Below are 17,469 nucleotides of genomic sequence, written 5' to 3'. Positions count from 1 at the left end.
GTGTAAACTCGTAACATTTGCAACATGCTGCGACTCTGCCTGCACATTGTTTTCTTGTATTCGGACTGAGCAGATTGCAGATGAGTAAAACTCAGACTGCAAGTTGATATAATTGATTAAATTCAAGGTTGAAAAGCGTATTAGCTATCTTAGGTGAAAAGTCTTCACCCGAGTCTTCTGAGTGTCTATAAAAAATTGTAAGGCTCGCTTCAGAAGGATAAAAGTGCCAATAAAGGCAGATAAAAAGGTATGTGTAAACGACCACGGCAGACCCAGTGGCATTTTGATAATTTTTTATTAATCCCTTCACGGTTGCTGTACATTCGCACTCAGAGCTGCAGCTCTCCCGCTGCCAGCTCAACATAACAACAACAACGCCAACCACAGGACCCAGTACAGTATTTAATTCGGCGGCCACAGTATGGAATCAAAACGTTCACACTAATTCAACGTTTCCATTGTTGGTCTGCAGCCGTTCCATTGCACAAGAAATGTACAGACACTGAACGCAGTCATCAATTCTAATCAACGCATCGCCTCGAGTCCATTGTGCTCCCAGCTTCCTCCTTCAATTACAGGAGAGCAAATTGGCTTTGAAGCCTGAGAGCCAGCCGAAGCAGTTAATTCTGAAAGTGGGAGTGGCATGCATTGGCCACGTTAACTCATTGATTATCTTGCATGATATCATATTAGACAGGCACATGCATTTAATATTACCTGTAGCTTCTTCTTCTTTTTTCCTTTTTTTAGGGCACTCAACATTTAAGTAGGCAAAATGTTCATGAATATTACAGACCACGTCTTCCCGCTGCTCAAACAATGAATAAAAGGGCTCACTGGCTCTTTTTGTACGAAGAGCAAACAGAGCCGAGGCGCTTTACATATCCAGTGATGTGTCAGAGAAATAAATAAATTAGCCCGGTGCTTCTTCAAAAACAAACAGCTGTCAAAAAGTCACTCAGGGGCACCCCACGTGCACCTTTCCCCCCCCAGAAATCAAATCTCCGCAAAGAGGATTGTTTTTTATTGTATCCTGTTTTTTTTATTGCTCTGTTCCTTTGTATGTTTCCATCTTAGAACCAAATCAAGTCTCTGATTTAATGTGGTGTCTGCTGTGCCGAGTCTCACTACAGAGTAATCCTACTTTAGCTCTAGGATGTGCCTGTGATCTTCGCTTTGAGAGAGCCAAGGAGACTTGGCAATAAAAATGTCATTATTATCACGAAGCACCTTGCACTAAATGCAAATAACATAAATTAAGGGGGAGGGAGCATTTTGTAAACAAATAAAACAGTCAAAGATGAAAGCGTAAGAATGTTTCCGCTCTTGTTTTCTGAACAGAGAAACGGGTTGATTTGCATGTCCCCTGCCTCTGAATTCACTGACTGCACGTCTGAAGCGGGAGCGGTGGTTGCTCACTGATGTCGGCTGAGGATTATGTGCACTTTGTAGATTCAACAACAGGCTAAAACTGCTGCTGTTGAATTCACAAGCAGTTTCATGAAAGCCAAGCCAACGGCCTTGTTAACCGAGGACATGCATTTTCTTCCTACATGATGTATTAAATGTTTATTTGACTTCATATTTACCATTTGATTTCTTACCATTTTTTCCTACATATGTTTTAAATCCTGATCACTATAATTTGTACCATATTAACAGAGTAATCAGATTTTATTAGCATTAAAAGAAGCGAGACTCTTTCTGCAAAGTTATCACAATCAAGGGTGTGACAACAGAGCATGATGTATGTTTCGTAAGACTGTGCATCCCAACGCCTGGTTATCTGAAATAAGGAAGGCAGTTTGGTAAGTGTGCTTAATGCTACATCTTAATGCCTTTGAAATGGTTGCTTTGAATATGGAGTTCAGTCTGCAACCATCTGCAGTCACTCGCTGTCTTTAAAGCAAGTCAGTCTGCTATCAGGGTTAGGGGTTAGGGTCTGCTATCAGGCTACTGAGATTTTTAAAAACTCCTGCCAGGGTGGAGATTTTCGAAAACTCGTTTTTTGCGTTTACGTGTGGACGAGGAAAACTGAGATTTTGTCATGCAACGTCAAAGGTGTGCGAAGGTGTCACAACCCAAATCCCAACATTGGTTTTGAATAAATTTACTTTTTTTTTAAAAAAAATTAAATTTATGTATGCTGTATGCATTTTGTTCATTCCTAAGTTGTGAGTCTACACCAACCAAAATACTGTCTTTAGTTATTAACATTTGAAATGTTGAAGACACTTGAAAAGTAACACAAAATTAGCTGCCTTTCCAGAAAAACAAACTTTTTGGAAGTACTTAAGGTTTTGTGAAGGCACAAAACCCTGTTTAGTCTTTCCCTCCCAGGCTTCTAGACTTCTGATTGGCCAACATTTCGTTTTTAGCGTTTACATGTGGTGGGAGATATATTTTCAAAACTGCATGTGTGGACGGGATTTATTTTTTATTCTTTTAAATGAAAACGGAAAATCTCAGTTTTCAAAAATACCCGTGTACGTGTGGAGTTTGTGACTGAAAAGTATGAAGCTGGTAAAAACATGCATCTGTTGGTGATAAAGGTGGTTAGCTGATGAATCTGCAAAAATCACAATTTTGTTGCTGTACGTTTCAAATCTGTTGCCATCAACTGTGCAAACACAGAACTTCACATTAGCTACTTACATTCAGATGGACCCAGAACATCATAAAGTTAGTCCCCTCCTGCAAACAGAGTCACTCAAGTGCTGACTGACTGATTGCAATGTGTTGGCGATATGTCTCTTTATACATTGAAATGCAGTCATTTGCAACAACTCTACAGTTTGAGTCACTGTTTGGAGACAGGTTTCCATCCGCTTGTGGCCAAAATGGTCAACTAGAGTATGAGGGTGTTAAAAGCCTTAAGCCACTTTCTGTTTGTGCTGTACACAGAACTCCACAGTGACGCCACCATCATTTATTGGTTTAAATGGGAAAAAATGGTCTCCTATGTGAGGGTGTAATATTTCATTCAGTCTCAAATTTTCTCAGTCTCGTGGAGGATATATGCTACTGGACTTCTTCTTTTGTTTTACTAATAATTAATAAGGTGTCTCCAGGACACAAATAGTTTAATATATATTTATTTAAACTTGAAAACACATTAAGGGGTAGCCCCCATTTACAGTGGTGGTAAGCAGTTTATATCTACAATGACAAGCAAAAAAAAAAAAAGAATAAAAACAAAACAATATGTGAATCCAGTTAATTCAGGATACAAGATTCTAATGTAAGAAGCAACCACAAAAGTGCTGACAAACATTAAATGGTTTACAATGATGAATTATAAAATGTTTTGGGTCAAACCCATATGGAAAAGAAATAGTAAAAACTTATATGATTTACTCATGAAAGTGGCCACTTTCTCATTACTTTCATATATTGTTTTAGGAAGTATCCAAAACATACAAGTTTCATTATATAATTTTTCAAGGGATCTTATATCTGTTTTCACTCTTGTATGCTTTTCGTACAAGTTTCACACAAGACAGATACAAACTTTATAAGATTTATATATATCTTTTCCATATGGGGAACTCCTGAAACAAAAACTAATATATTCTTTTCATGTGGAGAATATTTCTAAAACTGCTAATGCTTGGGAGGACTTTTTCTTTTACGACTCTGACTTTTGCTTCTGCATCGTTTTTTTCTTTTAGTCATCACCACAGAACTTCCACAGTTTCAACTAAGGTATTTTCATCACAGCCTTACTCCAACTTTGACCTTGCACATTTTACACACGCTTTACTTGGCCAAAAAAAAAAAGTCACACACTAATATCTTGTTGGACCAACTTTCGCTTTGATGATGGCACAAGTTTTTTATTTTTTTTATAAGCTTGTGAAATGTCACAACATTTATCTCCATTCAGAGTTAATTTTTCACTAAAGTGCTTATACTGATGATGAGATGAGTCCCAGTGGTGCACAAAGCCTTCTCCATTATGTTCTGGACTCTGTGGTGGCTAATTCATTTGTGAAACCCATCTCACTGAACCACTGTTTCACAGTTTGAGCCCGATGAATCCTGGCATTGTCACCTTGGAATATGCCTGTGCCATCTATGGAGAAAAAGCAGTGATGGAAAGACCTGGTCACTCAGTATTTTCAGATAGCTACCTTCTGTTTTTTGGACATGTTACATTGTTAAACCTTAACCTCCAATCCAGTGTATAGCTCTTTCGTATTAGCTTCCTTAAGTTCACGTTTGCCAACTGCAAACAATCCATACTGAAGTTTATCATGCTAACTGAAGCCTACAGAGCCTGAGATGTAGCTCTTGAGGTTTTTTGCAGTTTCCAGAGCATTGCATGGTCTAACTTTGGGGTGAGACATATACTTCTGGCATGGTAGTGACATTGTGTGCACATACATTCTTTTTAAATTCAAAATATATCACTTGACTCGGGTTAACAGGTATTTCTTCTTCTGTATTAGAAAGTTGAAGGGTGTCACATGGCTGACAGTGTTGTGGGGTCTTTGTAACAGCACGCTGTCTCGAACTTAAGTGCTATATAAATTCAGTCAAGCATAATATTCATCAGACATCAAGATGACTACAGGCTTTGAGCACTTTACGCCTCCCCTTTATGAAGTCATCTATCTATGTAAATCTAGGTTTTGTGGAGCTTTGAAATCTCCTGCTAACTTGAGCGTAGCCCTTGAAAAATAAGAACAATTCTGAAAGATTGGATTAAATGGGCAGGGAGGTCAGGCAGCAAGTGAAATCTTGTAAACTCAAGGCTGTCCTGTTTATAGCTACAGAGTAAGATTCATTCATTCCTTTATTTCTACTTTCATTCTTTCACGTAGTTACTCCCTTTTAGAAACACATGAACTGGACGCAAACCTCAAAACACACTGAGGAGTCTGGAGAATAGGGCTGCTGTAAAAAATAGATTTTGACATAATTCAGTTTTTTAACTTTTTCCGTGGTCTTGTTGCCGCACAGAGGAGCAAATTAAAGGGATAAGTCATTGATTTAACGTTGTATGGCAGTGCTTCTCTTCTGCTTGAGGTTAAAATAAAAGTGTCAGAGTACAGGTAGCAGTATTTGAGCCCTGAGCAGAAGGCATCAAACCCCGGTGTCAACAATAATATACCCATTCTTCAGTGGCTGCAGTAACACTTGAGGCGCTACAATGTTCCTTGATGCTCCCTGTCCAAGTTTTTTTTAAGGGTGAAGGGCCCCTTCATTTAAGCAGTTGTTTCCATCACCTGTCAAAAACAAAATACCTGCTATGACATGTGATTGGGGTGTGATGAGATGTGCAACACGCCTACAGAGCAGGTTAGCAGCAGGATTCTGCCTGGTGTGATTTAGTGTTCACTCACCATTCATAGCCAGTAAGCAAGAGTGCGGACGTCATGCGTTAACTGCTTCTTTTACCAGTGTTAAGACTCTGCCATACAGTGATTTCTAATTAAAGAGACAGCTACTGTTTATTGGTTATAAATTAAATTGATAAATTAATCACTCAAAATGCCGTATGAACAGCTCTATTGTATGCTCACAAATATTTGGACAATGACTCGATTTTGGCATTCTTGCCTCTGTACACTACGATGGTGGATTTTAAATTAAACAATCTAGACATGATTGAAGTGCAGGCTTAATCCAAGGGTTATAACAATAGTGTTTGGGACTTACAGCTATTTTTATGTGTAGCCAGGATACAATTACCGTACTGGGGTTCTTAATGTGCAGTTTTTATTGTCAATGACGACTGAATAAAAAAAAATGTCCTTTGACCTTTACTTTTGTCAAACAGCGGCCATATGGACTTGTACTGAACATCGACAGCATGAGAGGTAACAAAGTAACAGAATAAACGATTAAACAAAAATGCGCCAGTACAATACGAGGAATAAATGAAATCACATAAAATACGAAACACAAAAATACGGCAGTGGCCTCTGTCTGTGCAGAACAAAATATCTTTACCCTGGCCTTTGACACCACGTGAGATGTTGGTTTTTTATTTTTATTTTAGTTGTTTTTAGGTGATTCAATGCTGTTTTATCTTGTTTTTTGTTTTAATATAGGGCTGTTTTAATTTTATGTTTTATGTGTTTTATTTATTTATTTTGCTGTTTTCTGTTATTCTATTGTTTTAACTTATTTTCTGTACAGCACTTTGTTCCTGTGCTGGGTATTTTAAAGTGCTTTATAAATAAAATTGGATTGGATTGGATTGGAAAATACAAAGAGCTAAATCACACAAGGCTCCTTTAAAAAATGTGGAAGTGTTACATACATTTTTATAAACACTTACATTCCACAGAAATCTCAGCTCACTTGGAATACTGCAGCACACAGACGATCTCGCAACTTATCCCTTGCATGCAGAAAATACAGGTCCTTTGCATCATCCATTTCAGAAATACATCATCTTCACTACTATTATACCAGTATGTTTCAACGAGTTATGTGCATATTTAACAATTCCTTACCAACAATTTAACTCCTTCACAACATTCCCATTCCACATCCACAAATAAAAGTAAACAGGAAGTCCCAAGATGCATTTCTTGTTAAGTTTTTTTTTTGGGGGGGGGGACTGCAGTTAACCCTTAAGCACTGCACACAACATGCAGATAACAAAAGAAATAGCACAAGCAATAACATTGAATTACTCAATAACATTCTCGTCTTATCATACATGGAAACAAAGAAACGACATTTTAAGACCCCCTTTTTGAACCTTAAATGGATATTTGGTTAACTGAAGTGGAAAATATTATTATTAATTTACCACTCAGCTACATATGCATAGCGCCATCCTGAAAAAGTTTGGAAACCACAGAACTCAATTAAATGCTGTTTCCCCTCCTTTGAGATGCTCTGCTAGCCCTATATTGCAGCCACCTTCAGTTGCTGCATGCCCATGGGCTTTTTTTCAAGAATATCCCATCACTGTGTGTTAAAAATCTCTTTGGTTGCTTTTGTATGATTATTTGGGTTTGTTTGGACTTGAATCAGTCAGTCTCTTTGGTTTTGCAGCATTTGGTTGAATCTGTGGCGAGACTTCAGAATTCCTCCTGCTGCGTCGATCAGCAGTCACATCACCAATAAACACTGACGTGGTTCCAGGGACAGCCATACGTGACCACAGCATAACGACCCCAACATGCTTGGAATCACGAGCTATTCCTTTTCTGAAGTTAATCTTGCTTTCATGTCTTCAAAGAATTTGATTTCTAGAACTAGGCTCCCTCATTTAGATGTTTTACACTAAAACTGAATCTGGCCTCCCTGTTTTTGAATGCAACTTCTGAAAATAGTCCTACATGTCAATTAATTAATTTCAAATTCACTGTGGTGGTGTACAGAGGCAAAATTGCAACAAATTATCCAAATACTTATGGACTATACCATAATAGGGGATTACTAACCAAAAAGGATGTCATTGACCTTACTGTTACCTTCCAGGATATTCTTTTAAAATGTAAACACAGTTTTGAACCTCTAAAAGCTCACTGGCTTTTTTTAAGTTCCATTATAGAGTCAGTAAACTGCTTTCATTCACAACCAGTCCTTTATTTGAAATTTGTTTTTGTACAGAAACAGAAGCAATGTTCCGTCTCCACGATGAGATGCAGCTCAGCATGCGATTCAAGGCAATTCTCAAGTTTCACTCAGTCACGCTGCTTTCCTAGCGTGTATTGAGCAGACTGAGAGAAAGCAGCTCATGCAGTGGACTTGTGAAGTGTTCGGTCTGCATTGCTGGGGACAGGTGGGCTTGTCATGGAGAGAAAGGGAGGAAAACTGAATTATGGATTTTCAATATGGTTGCTTGCTTCGTGAGTTCGGTGACCTAATATCAAAAGAAAGTTTGAATGTAACTTATATACATTGTTAGGTTGGTGGAAGTTGGCTTGCAAAGTCTTAGATGTGCTGTGTTCACTTTCACCCTGCATAACCACCCCTGAAAAACAAGGTTGGGCTTTAATGAAAGCACATAATACGTTAGTGTATGCACTGTACCAAATGCCATCCATACATCCATTTTCTGCCACTTATCCAGGTCCGAGTCACAGGGCAGCAGTCGACGGAGAGACGGCCAAACCTCCCTCTTTTCTACCGCCTCCTCCAGCTCATTGTGTTGGGACAACTGGCTCAACTGGCTCCTGTTGACAGGCTCAGAGTACATGGCTGTCCAAAATGACAGTTCCTGGGGATTGGGATTTTTCATCTTACTGATGTCCACCCTTCATTACATTGACAAGTCTTTGTGCTGACCATTTAAAATTCCAGCGAAAAGCTTTAACACTAGCATCCCCAGGCTTCTACCTTTCTACCTATAAAACCCGGAGAGCAGTCAAATGGTGGAAGTGGAAGCTAAATTGGCTAGTCATTCATATGTATATTAGGCTGTTAAGTAGGAATTCTGGAGGGAGGGGAGTGGGGGTGGGGGAGTGGAGTGTTTCAGTTTGCCATCTTGGGGAGAAATCAACACACATGGGTGTATGTCCTTTGTTGCTGACATTTATTGATAAAAACAGTACAAAAAACCAACCATTTGTACACATATTTACAAATAATTCAACATTGTCAGCAATCACTCACAATCCTGGCACTGCCATGGTACCTGTAGTCTGCATTTACCACATGTGTATCTTTTGCAGTGAACACATCGCACAGTGGCCTGATTTTTCTTGCATTTGTGTTTGACCTGACACGTGGCTCTTTTTCCAGGGCTAGGTGTGGAGGGTTCTGCCCGAAGCAACTGATCTTTTCTTGCCTTCTTCGCAGCTACATGAGAGTGAGCCAACTCTGTTGCAAGCGCCACCAGGAAGTCCACCCGTCTTTCCTTCGTCCCGGTGCATGCTTGATACAGCACATGTGCATTCAGTGCTGCCATGTCAATCATGTTATAAAACACGGCGACTGGCCAGCGCCGTGTTCCTTTGCGGACAGTGTACTCCCGAACCATCTGGTCCATCACATCCACGCCACACTTTGTTTTGTTGTAAAGGGTGACAGTGTTTGGCTTCCTTTTGGTGGTGTTATCAGTCTGAACCACGCTGTGCATGCTGCTAAGAATATAGACTGTCTTCTTCCGTTTGGCCGCATACGCCGTCAGCGTGGCAGCAGAGGTTGAAAACACCTAAGAAATAAGATAAATTGTTATTTTCATAGCCCTTTTACACACAATGAAACACATAAACATAGAACCACAAAAGACCTGCAACATACCTGAGTGGTGAATTCATTGCGATCTGTCTGTCTAGTGGATTGAGGAATTTCCCTGCGAATCCTGTTGACTGTGCCGAGGATGGTGGTTTTCCGTCTAAGAAGTTTTTCTGCCAGTGAAAGCGATGTGAAAAAATTGTCCGTGGTAACATTTCTGCCCTTGTCTAGGAATGGTTCCATCAGCCTCATTACTACATTTTCAGAAAGTCTCTCCCCAGTGGGACGACTGGGGTCCTTGCCAAGATATGGGAAGACATTGCAAATGTACTTGGATTTTAGGTCGCAAGCCACCCAAAACTTGATCCCAAACTTGTCAGGTTTACTTGCAATATACTGCAGGAAACAGCACCGAGTCTTTGATGGGAAAAGCTATTCATCAATGGTGATATGTAGACCAGGGTTGTAGCACGTGATGCAGTTGGTGACAAATGATCCCCACAAACTGGAAATTGCAGCAAACTTGTCAGTCTTTGCTCGATCACAGCGGGTGGACTTGTCATCAAAGCGTAGGTGTTGCATGATGTTTTGGAAGCGGTTTCGTGCCATAATTCCAATTATCTGTGGGTTTCCCAGGTTTGCTGACCAGCAGTCATTTACAGATGGAAGCCTGCAAACCCCCCGCAAGATCACAATTGCAATAAATGCCATTAGTTCAGGGAGGTCCATGAACCAATGAACATGCTCCGTTTGCTGTGCATGTTGAATAGTCCATTCTTGAATGCTACGAAGCATGTCAAGAGTGACGAAACACAGGAAGCTCTGAAGGCGACTCGAGATACTTCTCCTGGCCTTAGCCGTTGGCTCTCCATCTGCAGTGTACGCTTCTATTGGGGTGAAAGGGAGACAGGTCCCCACATGTTCTTCACGCCACACTGTGCCATCTTTCGTTGTCTCAGTCCCCAAACAAGCTCTCTTTTTCGGTGGAGAAGCAGTCTCCTCATCTGCAGTGTGAACAAATTCAAATTGTGAGCAAAATGGGAAGGTCAAACAAAATCACAAATGCATGCATAGATACTAATTATAATTCCAGTATCTCCTCCTCTATATCAGAATAATGTCTGAAATATCTTACTTACTAACTACATCCACTTACTTGTTTGAAATGAAAAAGGAAATAACATGAAATGAAACTAACCGGAAGACTGATCAGACAGCTCTGAGTCCGAATCCGGCTGAACTGCTAGGTCTTCTCCATCCGAGTCACAAGGGTCGACTTCCGTCAGGATCATTTCCAAGGCCTGCTGAGTGGTGAGTCTTCTCTGCATTTTCTTTCCTTGGAGAGGAGGTCCGTACACCAGAGGATTCTTCAGGGCGATGAATTTTCTTTCCTTGGAGAGGATTCTTCAATGAAGATTCTTCAATGAAGGATTAGGCTAAGTGCAGTGTATGTATACCCTTCGGACACAACCCTCCACACCTAGCCGGTCACACCCCTAACCCTAACCCACCAATCAGATTGGTGGGTTAGGGTTACCAGTGCTCTGATTGGTGCCTCTGATTGTACCAATCAGAGCACTGGTAACCCTAACCCACCAATTCAACACTTGGAATGAACTTGAGCTATCATGTTTTTGTTAACAACAACCTAATAACAGGCCTCATCTGGCCACGAAGCTGCTTATCAGTCTTATTATGACTGATCCACTAAAACTGAGGACAATTAATTCCTAAGCAGTTAATGCAAAATATTTGCAAAAGCTTCTTGGATTAAAGCTGAAAGTCTGAACTTCACCATGTTAGTGTACAGAGGCAAAACTAAAAAAATTGTGTCTTTAACCAACAAATTACCTTATTGCACTGTATTGTTAATATCCGTATTACTACTAATTATTTATTACTAATTATTATTTATTATTATTATTATTATTATTAATCTGTGTTATGATATTCATATTATGCATATAACTTGTAGGGTTTAAATATTTAGTTAATTACTCAATTTTTGTAGATTTGTGTTTTTTTTTTAAAATAAGGTATTATTTAAAAAAAAAAACTTTACTACTAATATTGCCTTTAGAAGAAATCTACATCATTTGTAAATGTTGAAATGTATTTTCCCACATGTTGAACACTTTGTATTATTTAGACACTGGAATGATTCCAGGTGTGGCATTACGGCTGTTACTTGCCTGCATGACATATTTCTGAACTTCCACAATCACTCTGGGTTACAAATGAGCAGTGACAAAAATGTAATTTCCAGTGTTGTGAAATAGATGGGAGAAAAAAAATCAAGGGAGAAAATGTGAAGAAAAGTGCAGGGAAGGGAAATTCAAATAAACTGAAAAAAGTTCTGGCACATCAATCCTGTCCGCCAACTGTCGGAGGTGACATTTCATTAGTACACTTTGTCAATAGAGAAATCGTCTGCAGTGAAAGTGGTTGGGTGCTAGTAACGAGGAAGAACAGAGACATACCAAGAATGAGAAAGCCTGTGAAAATGAGGAAAAGAGCACAGTCCTTTTTCATTAGATCCTTCCTGATTTCACCAACTGGAAATTATGGGCATTGTAGCTATAGGCGTGATGAGAGGAGGTGGGTGTCCCTCTTCCATTTTAAGTCCCTATCAATCATCCAACCTTCGCTTTTTACCCCCTGCCTATGTGGCATCGCCAGCCCACGTATCTTTCTGCCTGTTCAGGGTCCAAGAAGGTTGTCGTTCATCCTTCTCTCCACCAGCCAAGTGGCGGATACATTTGAAGGAAAATCACGACCATAACGACTCCTGCCATTTCCCATAACGTCCTCATCCATCAATTAAGAGGTTTCCAGTAAGTGGGAGATGGATATGGCAGAATAAGGCCAGGCTTTTTGATGACTATAGCACAGGCAGAATCAAGGGCTCCGCTATTACCCCTCCATAGGCCTATAATCACACCGGTGGCTTCAGGCAGTTTGAGAGAAGAAGGGTGCCATTGATCACAAGGCTTACAGATTGCACACAGCAGTGGTAGCTTGTTATCACTAAATGATTTTGAGGTTTGAGTGCATAGTGGTGGACTTTTCTGTCAATTATCAAATCCGGGAATTGTTCAAGTGAGAATGTAGCTCCAGAAATGAATCTGCTTTTAACCTTGTAAAATTCTGCAAATGTGTCAGTTGGCTTTCCTTTCCGATATAACTGACAGTGGTCGTGAAACAGAGGTTAGGCTTGGGTAATGACACGGATTATGTCAGTGGCTCAGTTCCTAGTTCACTGATGTGCTATTTAGTGCATAATAAATTTGAGGCAGTTTGCACTTTAGTGAGCCAAAAGTAAGATAGAGGATCTGAGTAGTTGATCACGATACATATATTACATGTACCTTGTGTCTGTCTGCTGAGTGGCATGCCATCTACTCTTTTTGGCGCAAAACAGCTGCCAAGCTGCTTGTAAAACCAGGGTTGCTGAGGAAGAGCTGAAGTCAGTATGAAAAATAAAGTAAATGCACCAATTCCCAGTAAACAGACTGATAACACAAAAATATTGATTAGTGATTCATGGAAAGTGAATTTAATCATGCATTTGTTGCACTGTAGTTACATAACTATTGGTGGTAGTTATGTAACTAGTAAGTTTACTTCTTTATGAAGCCAAAACTTTGTTTCATCCACAGTGTGGTGGTCTTGAGCCAACTCTCATTTGTTTATGTTTTGCTAAGACAATGAGAGAAATGGTTCCAGTGATTTATTGAAACATGCAAGCATAAATACAGAAATACAGTAAAGACTATCATCTTGAAAGTCAATATTTGGTGTGACCACCTTTATTCTCTGACATGGTCTGAACACTCTTAGCTAAGCATTCCTGTCATGTGTTTAAGTAGTCTTCAGGAATAGTTCTCCAGGCTTATTGAAGGACATTCAAAGCTCTTCTTTGGATGTCAGCTGCCTTTTGTTCTGTCCTCCGTAACGACGATCCCACACTGCGTCCGTAATGCTGAGGACCTGACTCCAATCCATGACTGATGGTGTTCTGTCGTGTGATTTCTATGCAGTGTGTGTTTGGGATCATTAGCATCTAGAAAATGAAGCTCTTTCCAGATGGTATTATGGGATGGGTCAAAATCTCATGCTTCTTTTCTGATGAGGCTTCAGTAAGCAGTTGATGAATCTACTGGCAGGTCCGATGGATTTGGTGGTTCGAAACTTTTCCACAGTACTATAGCTCTCTTTAAGTTTGAGGCTTTAAAGCTTTGCTGTCTATTAGGTCCCTACATCATGTATCACTTTAAATGAAATATCTGTTCAAACTAGCAAATTATGAGCTGCCTTTTATAGCAGTATGTGGAGTAAATCAATTTATAATTGAATTGCTCTTAAACATAATTAGCCTACTACCACCGCTTGCTTCTTTGATAATGGGTTTTGACAAGCTGTAACATGACCCTTGAATTCTTTATTCATCAACCACACCCGAGCCACCGTGTGACTGACGAGGGTAAAAAAGGTGAAAAGGAAGGGAAACCTTGTAATCAATCCACTGTTGTTGTTTTTTTAGCTGTTAAACAACTTGGAGCAAGCATAGAGCTAATCACAGCTCTATTCATGAAAACTTTATATATTATATTATGATATTATACTCGTTTAAGATATCAGCTCACCCATATATGCCAATTTTTCCGTGCAAATGTGGCTCAACAGCACATATTGAACTTCAAAAAGAGCACAACTATGGCCTAATGTCTAATCTCATCTATTCCTCAGTTATGTAGTTTAACAAGACTGACTGCAAGACTCAGAATGACTCTATCTCTGACACATTTCTAACCATCCAGATATGCAAATAGCAGCGTCAACCTGACAGATTTGACTTCTAAGTGTTCCAACCATTCACAGCCCACTTAGCCCTCATTCCCTTAGCAACTCAACACATCCTTTGCTCTTACCGGTTCAACAGGGATCCGTTGGGTTTTCTGTTAACTGCTCCTAAACTGCCTACACTTAGAAGCAGGCGATGCACATCATAGGACGCTAAAGGGGAGAAGTCGTCATGTTTCGGTTTTTTCAAGTGCGGCGCGGAACACCTTGAGGCTCTCACCGTGTGAGACGCCATTTCCAGATCGAGACGTTCCTCCCCTCCTCGCTCCGCACCTTTCATGTCAGTCCAAGATGTTTTTCTTTCATTTGCCCGCCGTGCTCCGTAGGGTTTCTACCATGCCGAGATACACAACATAGCATTTAACGAAAAGTCAAAATAAAACAGCTTCAGCTTAATTGTTTTAGGTCTGGGGCCTGGGGAAGGGTGTGACTACAGAGACTGCAGATAATTAGATCTTTCGGGGTAAACAAACACAGCACTCTACTGTTTTGGAGCAATTGCTGCTGTCTGTTATGTTAATTTGCATGACTTGATGGTATAAATAATAATTAAGTGGCAATAATGTGGATCAGTGTGGGAGATTTTTATAGTCCCCGAGGGACCCTCACCTCTGACTATCTCAGTCCGCTGGTAAATGCCCTTTAGTCGCATGTTTGTTGCTTTTTACTAACCAGTACCTTTATTGGGAGAAAAAGAGATAAAGCACGAAGCCACAAACAACAGATAGGCGTAGCATTTCATGTTGTCAACATTTCCCTCTTTAATTAATACAGCAACACAGCCTTGTGGTGTTCTCCAGCTATTAATTTAACCGTAGACAGGGAAAGAGAAAAAAAGGGGTGGGGTCTACTTATTAAAAATGAAAATTGTTAGCTTGTTGAAGTCTTAACAAATTATTTAATAGCAACACTGATGAAGAAACAGATGTCAGGTCTTTTCAGGGCACAGCATATCTATAGCAAAGGCGTAAATTTGTTTCACCTCCAAAGAAAAGGCATCTGAAGGTGAGCCGTTCTTCTCGTGCTGTTAATAAAATTAATGCGCTTCTGTTTGACAGACACGTGGCAGCTTATTGTGTTTTTGCTTGTGCTTTTTTGTGCTCGCAAGACAGCAAGTGAACTGAAGCGCTTAACATTTCATCCATGCTACAGTAAATGATCTAATGAGGGTCATGCACCATAGCATGAAGTGCATATAAGTGCATGAAGGTTTGCCATTGAACCATTTGCTTCATTTCTTATTGACAGATGCTGGATTGCTGAGTAATCTCTGAAAATCCTCAGATGTTGTCTACTTTCATCCACAGAAGGGAAATCAGAAGACTGGAGAGGGCTTGACAATTTGGGATTTTTAGCTGCCAATATTTTATTTATTTATTTTATGGGTCTGGGATACGGGGGAATTCTTAGAACCAGTTCTGCTTAATTATCGCATGAGTTCATGTTTTTCTTGTTGCAATCCAGGTCTGGTTGAGTCATATTGTTTTTGCTTTTTTTTTAGCTCAGACAGTAAAATATAATGAAATAAAATAACAGCCTGTGCTTTACAATAAGTTTGCTCATAATTTATAGTTCAGTAGCATTGTACAAACCAATGTAATTGCTTGAGATCCAAGAACAGGAGGACATAAAAGTTAAAAATAAAACCAGAGTGGGCAAGAAATGAGACAGGTTGAGAATAAGCCTCTATTTCAAACACACAGTCTAATCCACTTTCTCTGGTGGGGGAACACAAAACAAAAGGAACAATATTTCCAGTTGCTTACAAAGATCAGAGAGTATTTGCAATTTTATTGACCACAGACACTTGTGTATACCAGTCACAGTCGAACAATGGCTGTATATGTTGTGAGAAGGGAGAATTTCTTCTCACTCCCATTGAGTTGAATACTGCTGCTATCGGGTCGTTAAGTGATGACGTGACGAATCCTACTTCCGGGCCTAAAGTAGTCTGCGTTTAATATGGATTTTGTGTTGTTAACATGTTTAATGTTTTCTATTTTCTCCTATTTAATCTCAAAAAGCTCCTAAAACAGTCAGTGATCACTGTTGACCTCCCTCGGCTTTTATTACCGCTAATCATTTATTTAAGCTCAGTTTTTAAAACCTTAGGATGTAACTACAGCCCAGCCCATGCAGCAGTATATGAATGACTAACCTCGTATTGTGGATGGATTATCTCAGTTGTTCTCCTGGCTGAAGTTTGGTCCTTTTACAGCATCCTGCCATGCGATTACATTTGTTCCTGACCACCGAGAACACTCACGTTAACTTTTATCGAGTGGAAAAAAAGTTAGCTTGTTTATATTATGCTAACATAGCTGTGTCGCTAGCGGTCACGTAGCACATCATTATATACCAGCTAGCCCAACTTCAGTAAGCCTACAAACGTCACTGCTGTTTAGTTTTCTGTCTTCATTTATGTTGGAAGTGATAACAGAGCTGTACGTTTTAATTTGTTTCCAAAACCCCGCAGTCAGGACATGCTATATTGTATTTAGATAGAAGCTAGCGAGCTAACTTCCTGCTAACTTCTAACTCTGTTAAATGTCATAAATTCCATTTTCATGGATGCCTGGATGCTAAACTCAATTGTTACACCTGGTAGAGCAGAACGCTGATCATTTTATTAAAGATGAAAGACTTTAGACAGTTTTTCAACTCTCAGTAATGCCATAGTGATCGTTTGATATATGGACCTGCAGCGGAGTTTAAGATAAGATAAGATAAGATAACCTTTATTAGTCCCACACGTGGGAAATTTGTTTAGGCCCAGACACGGCTAGTGACGTCAGACTTAACGACCGGATATCACCAAAACACAACAACATTCATCTTAAAGTGCTTTACATTGTAAGTTAAAGACCTCACGGTAGTAGAGAGAAAATCTCAATCAGATGACCCCCTGTGAGTCAACACGGTGGGAAGGAAAAACTACCTTTTAACAGGAAGAAACCTCCGGCAGAACCGGGCTCAGGGAGGGGCGGCCATCTGCCAACCGGTTGGTGGTGAAGGGAGCGGGAAAGCGAGCATAGAGAGACTGGACAAAACAGACTATATGAGAGAGAAGATAATTTAGTCGTATATAAAGGACACTGGGAGAGAAGAAATACTCGCTGCTTCACAGTATATCACATGAAGTCTTGCAGCAGTCTGAGCCTTTAGCAGCATAAACATGGTTCAGGGTCACCTGATTTGGCCACATGCTAAACTAGAAGCTGATACAGGGGAAATATGAGAAGAATACAAGTGATAGAATCTGTAATTGAAAAGTGTCCCTAGCTTTTATCATCCTTCTGAGACAGGATGTTTCTCATTTTAGAGATATTGCGCACAGTCATGAAAGCAGTATACATATTTGTTTAATGTGTGATGAAGGCCAAGGTAGTGCCATCTAAAGTATCTTGACAGAGTCCATGTTTCTGAGCTTGTTATGGCAAAGTAGAACAACCTCACTTT

General features: G+C 39.9%; 1 long non-coding RNA gene across 1 annotated transcript; it reads right to left on the bottom strand.

The window, feature by feature from the left end:
- Positions 1 to 8,480: 8,480 nt before the first annotated feature.
- Positions 8,481 to 9,300, bottom strand: LOC143417091 (uncharacterized). Its single transcript, XR_013097313.1, has 2 exons — positions 9,214 to 9,300; positions 8,481 to 9,124 (listed from the first exon to the last, which is right to left on the bottom strand). It is a non-coding gene; the product is annotated as an uncharacterized LOC143417091 (long non-coding RNA).
- Between the last annotated feature and the right edge of the window lie 8,169 nt (positions 9,301 to 17,469).

The sequence above is a fragment of the Maylandia zebra genome, linkage group LG3 (assembly GCF_041146795.1).
Source record: "Maylandia zebra isolate NMK-2024a linkage group LG3, Mzebra_GT3a, whole genome shotgun sequence".
In the NCBI taxonomy this organism is placed as follows: Eukaryota; Metazoa; Chordata; class Actinopteri; order Cichliformes; family Cichlidae; genus Maylandia; species Maylandia zebra.
Note: the sequence above shows the minus strand (reverse complement) of the source record. Positions and strands in the feature narration are given on the sequence as shown.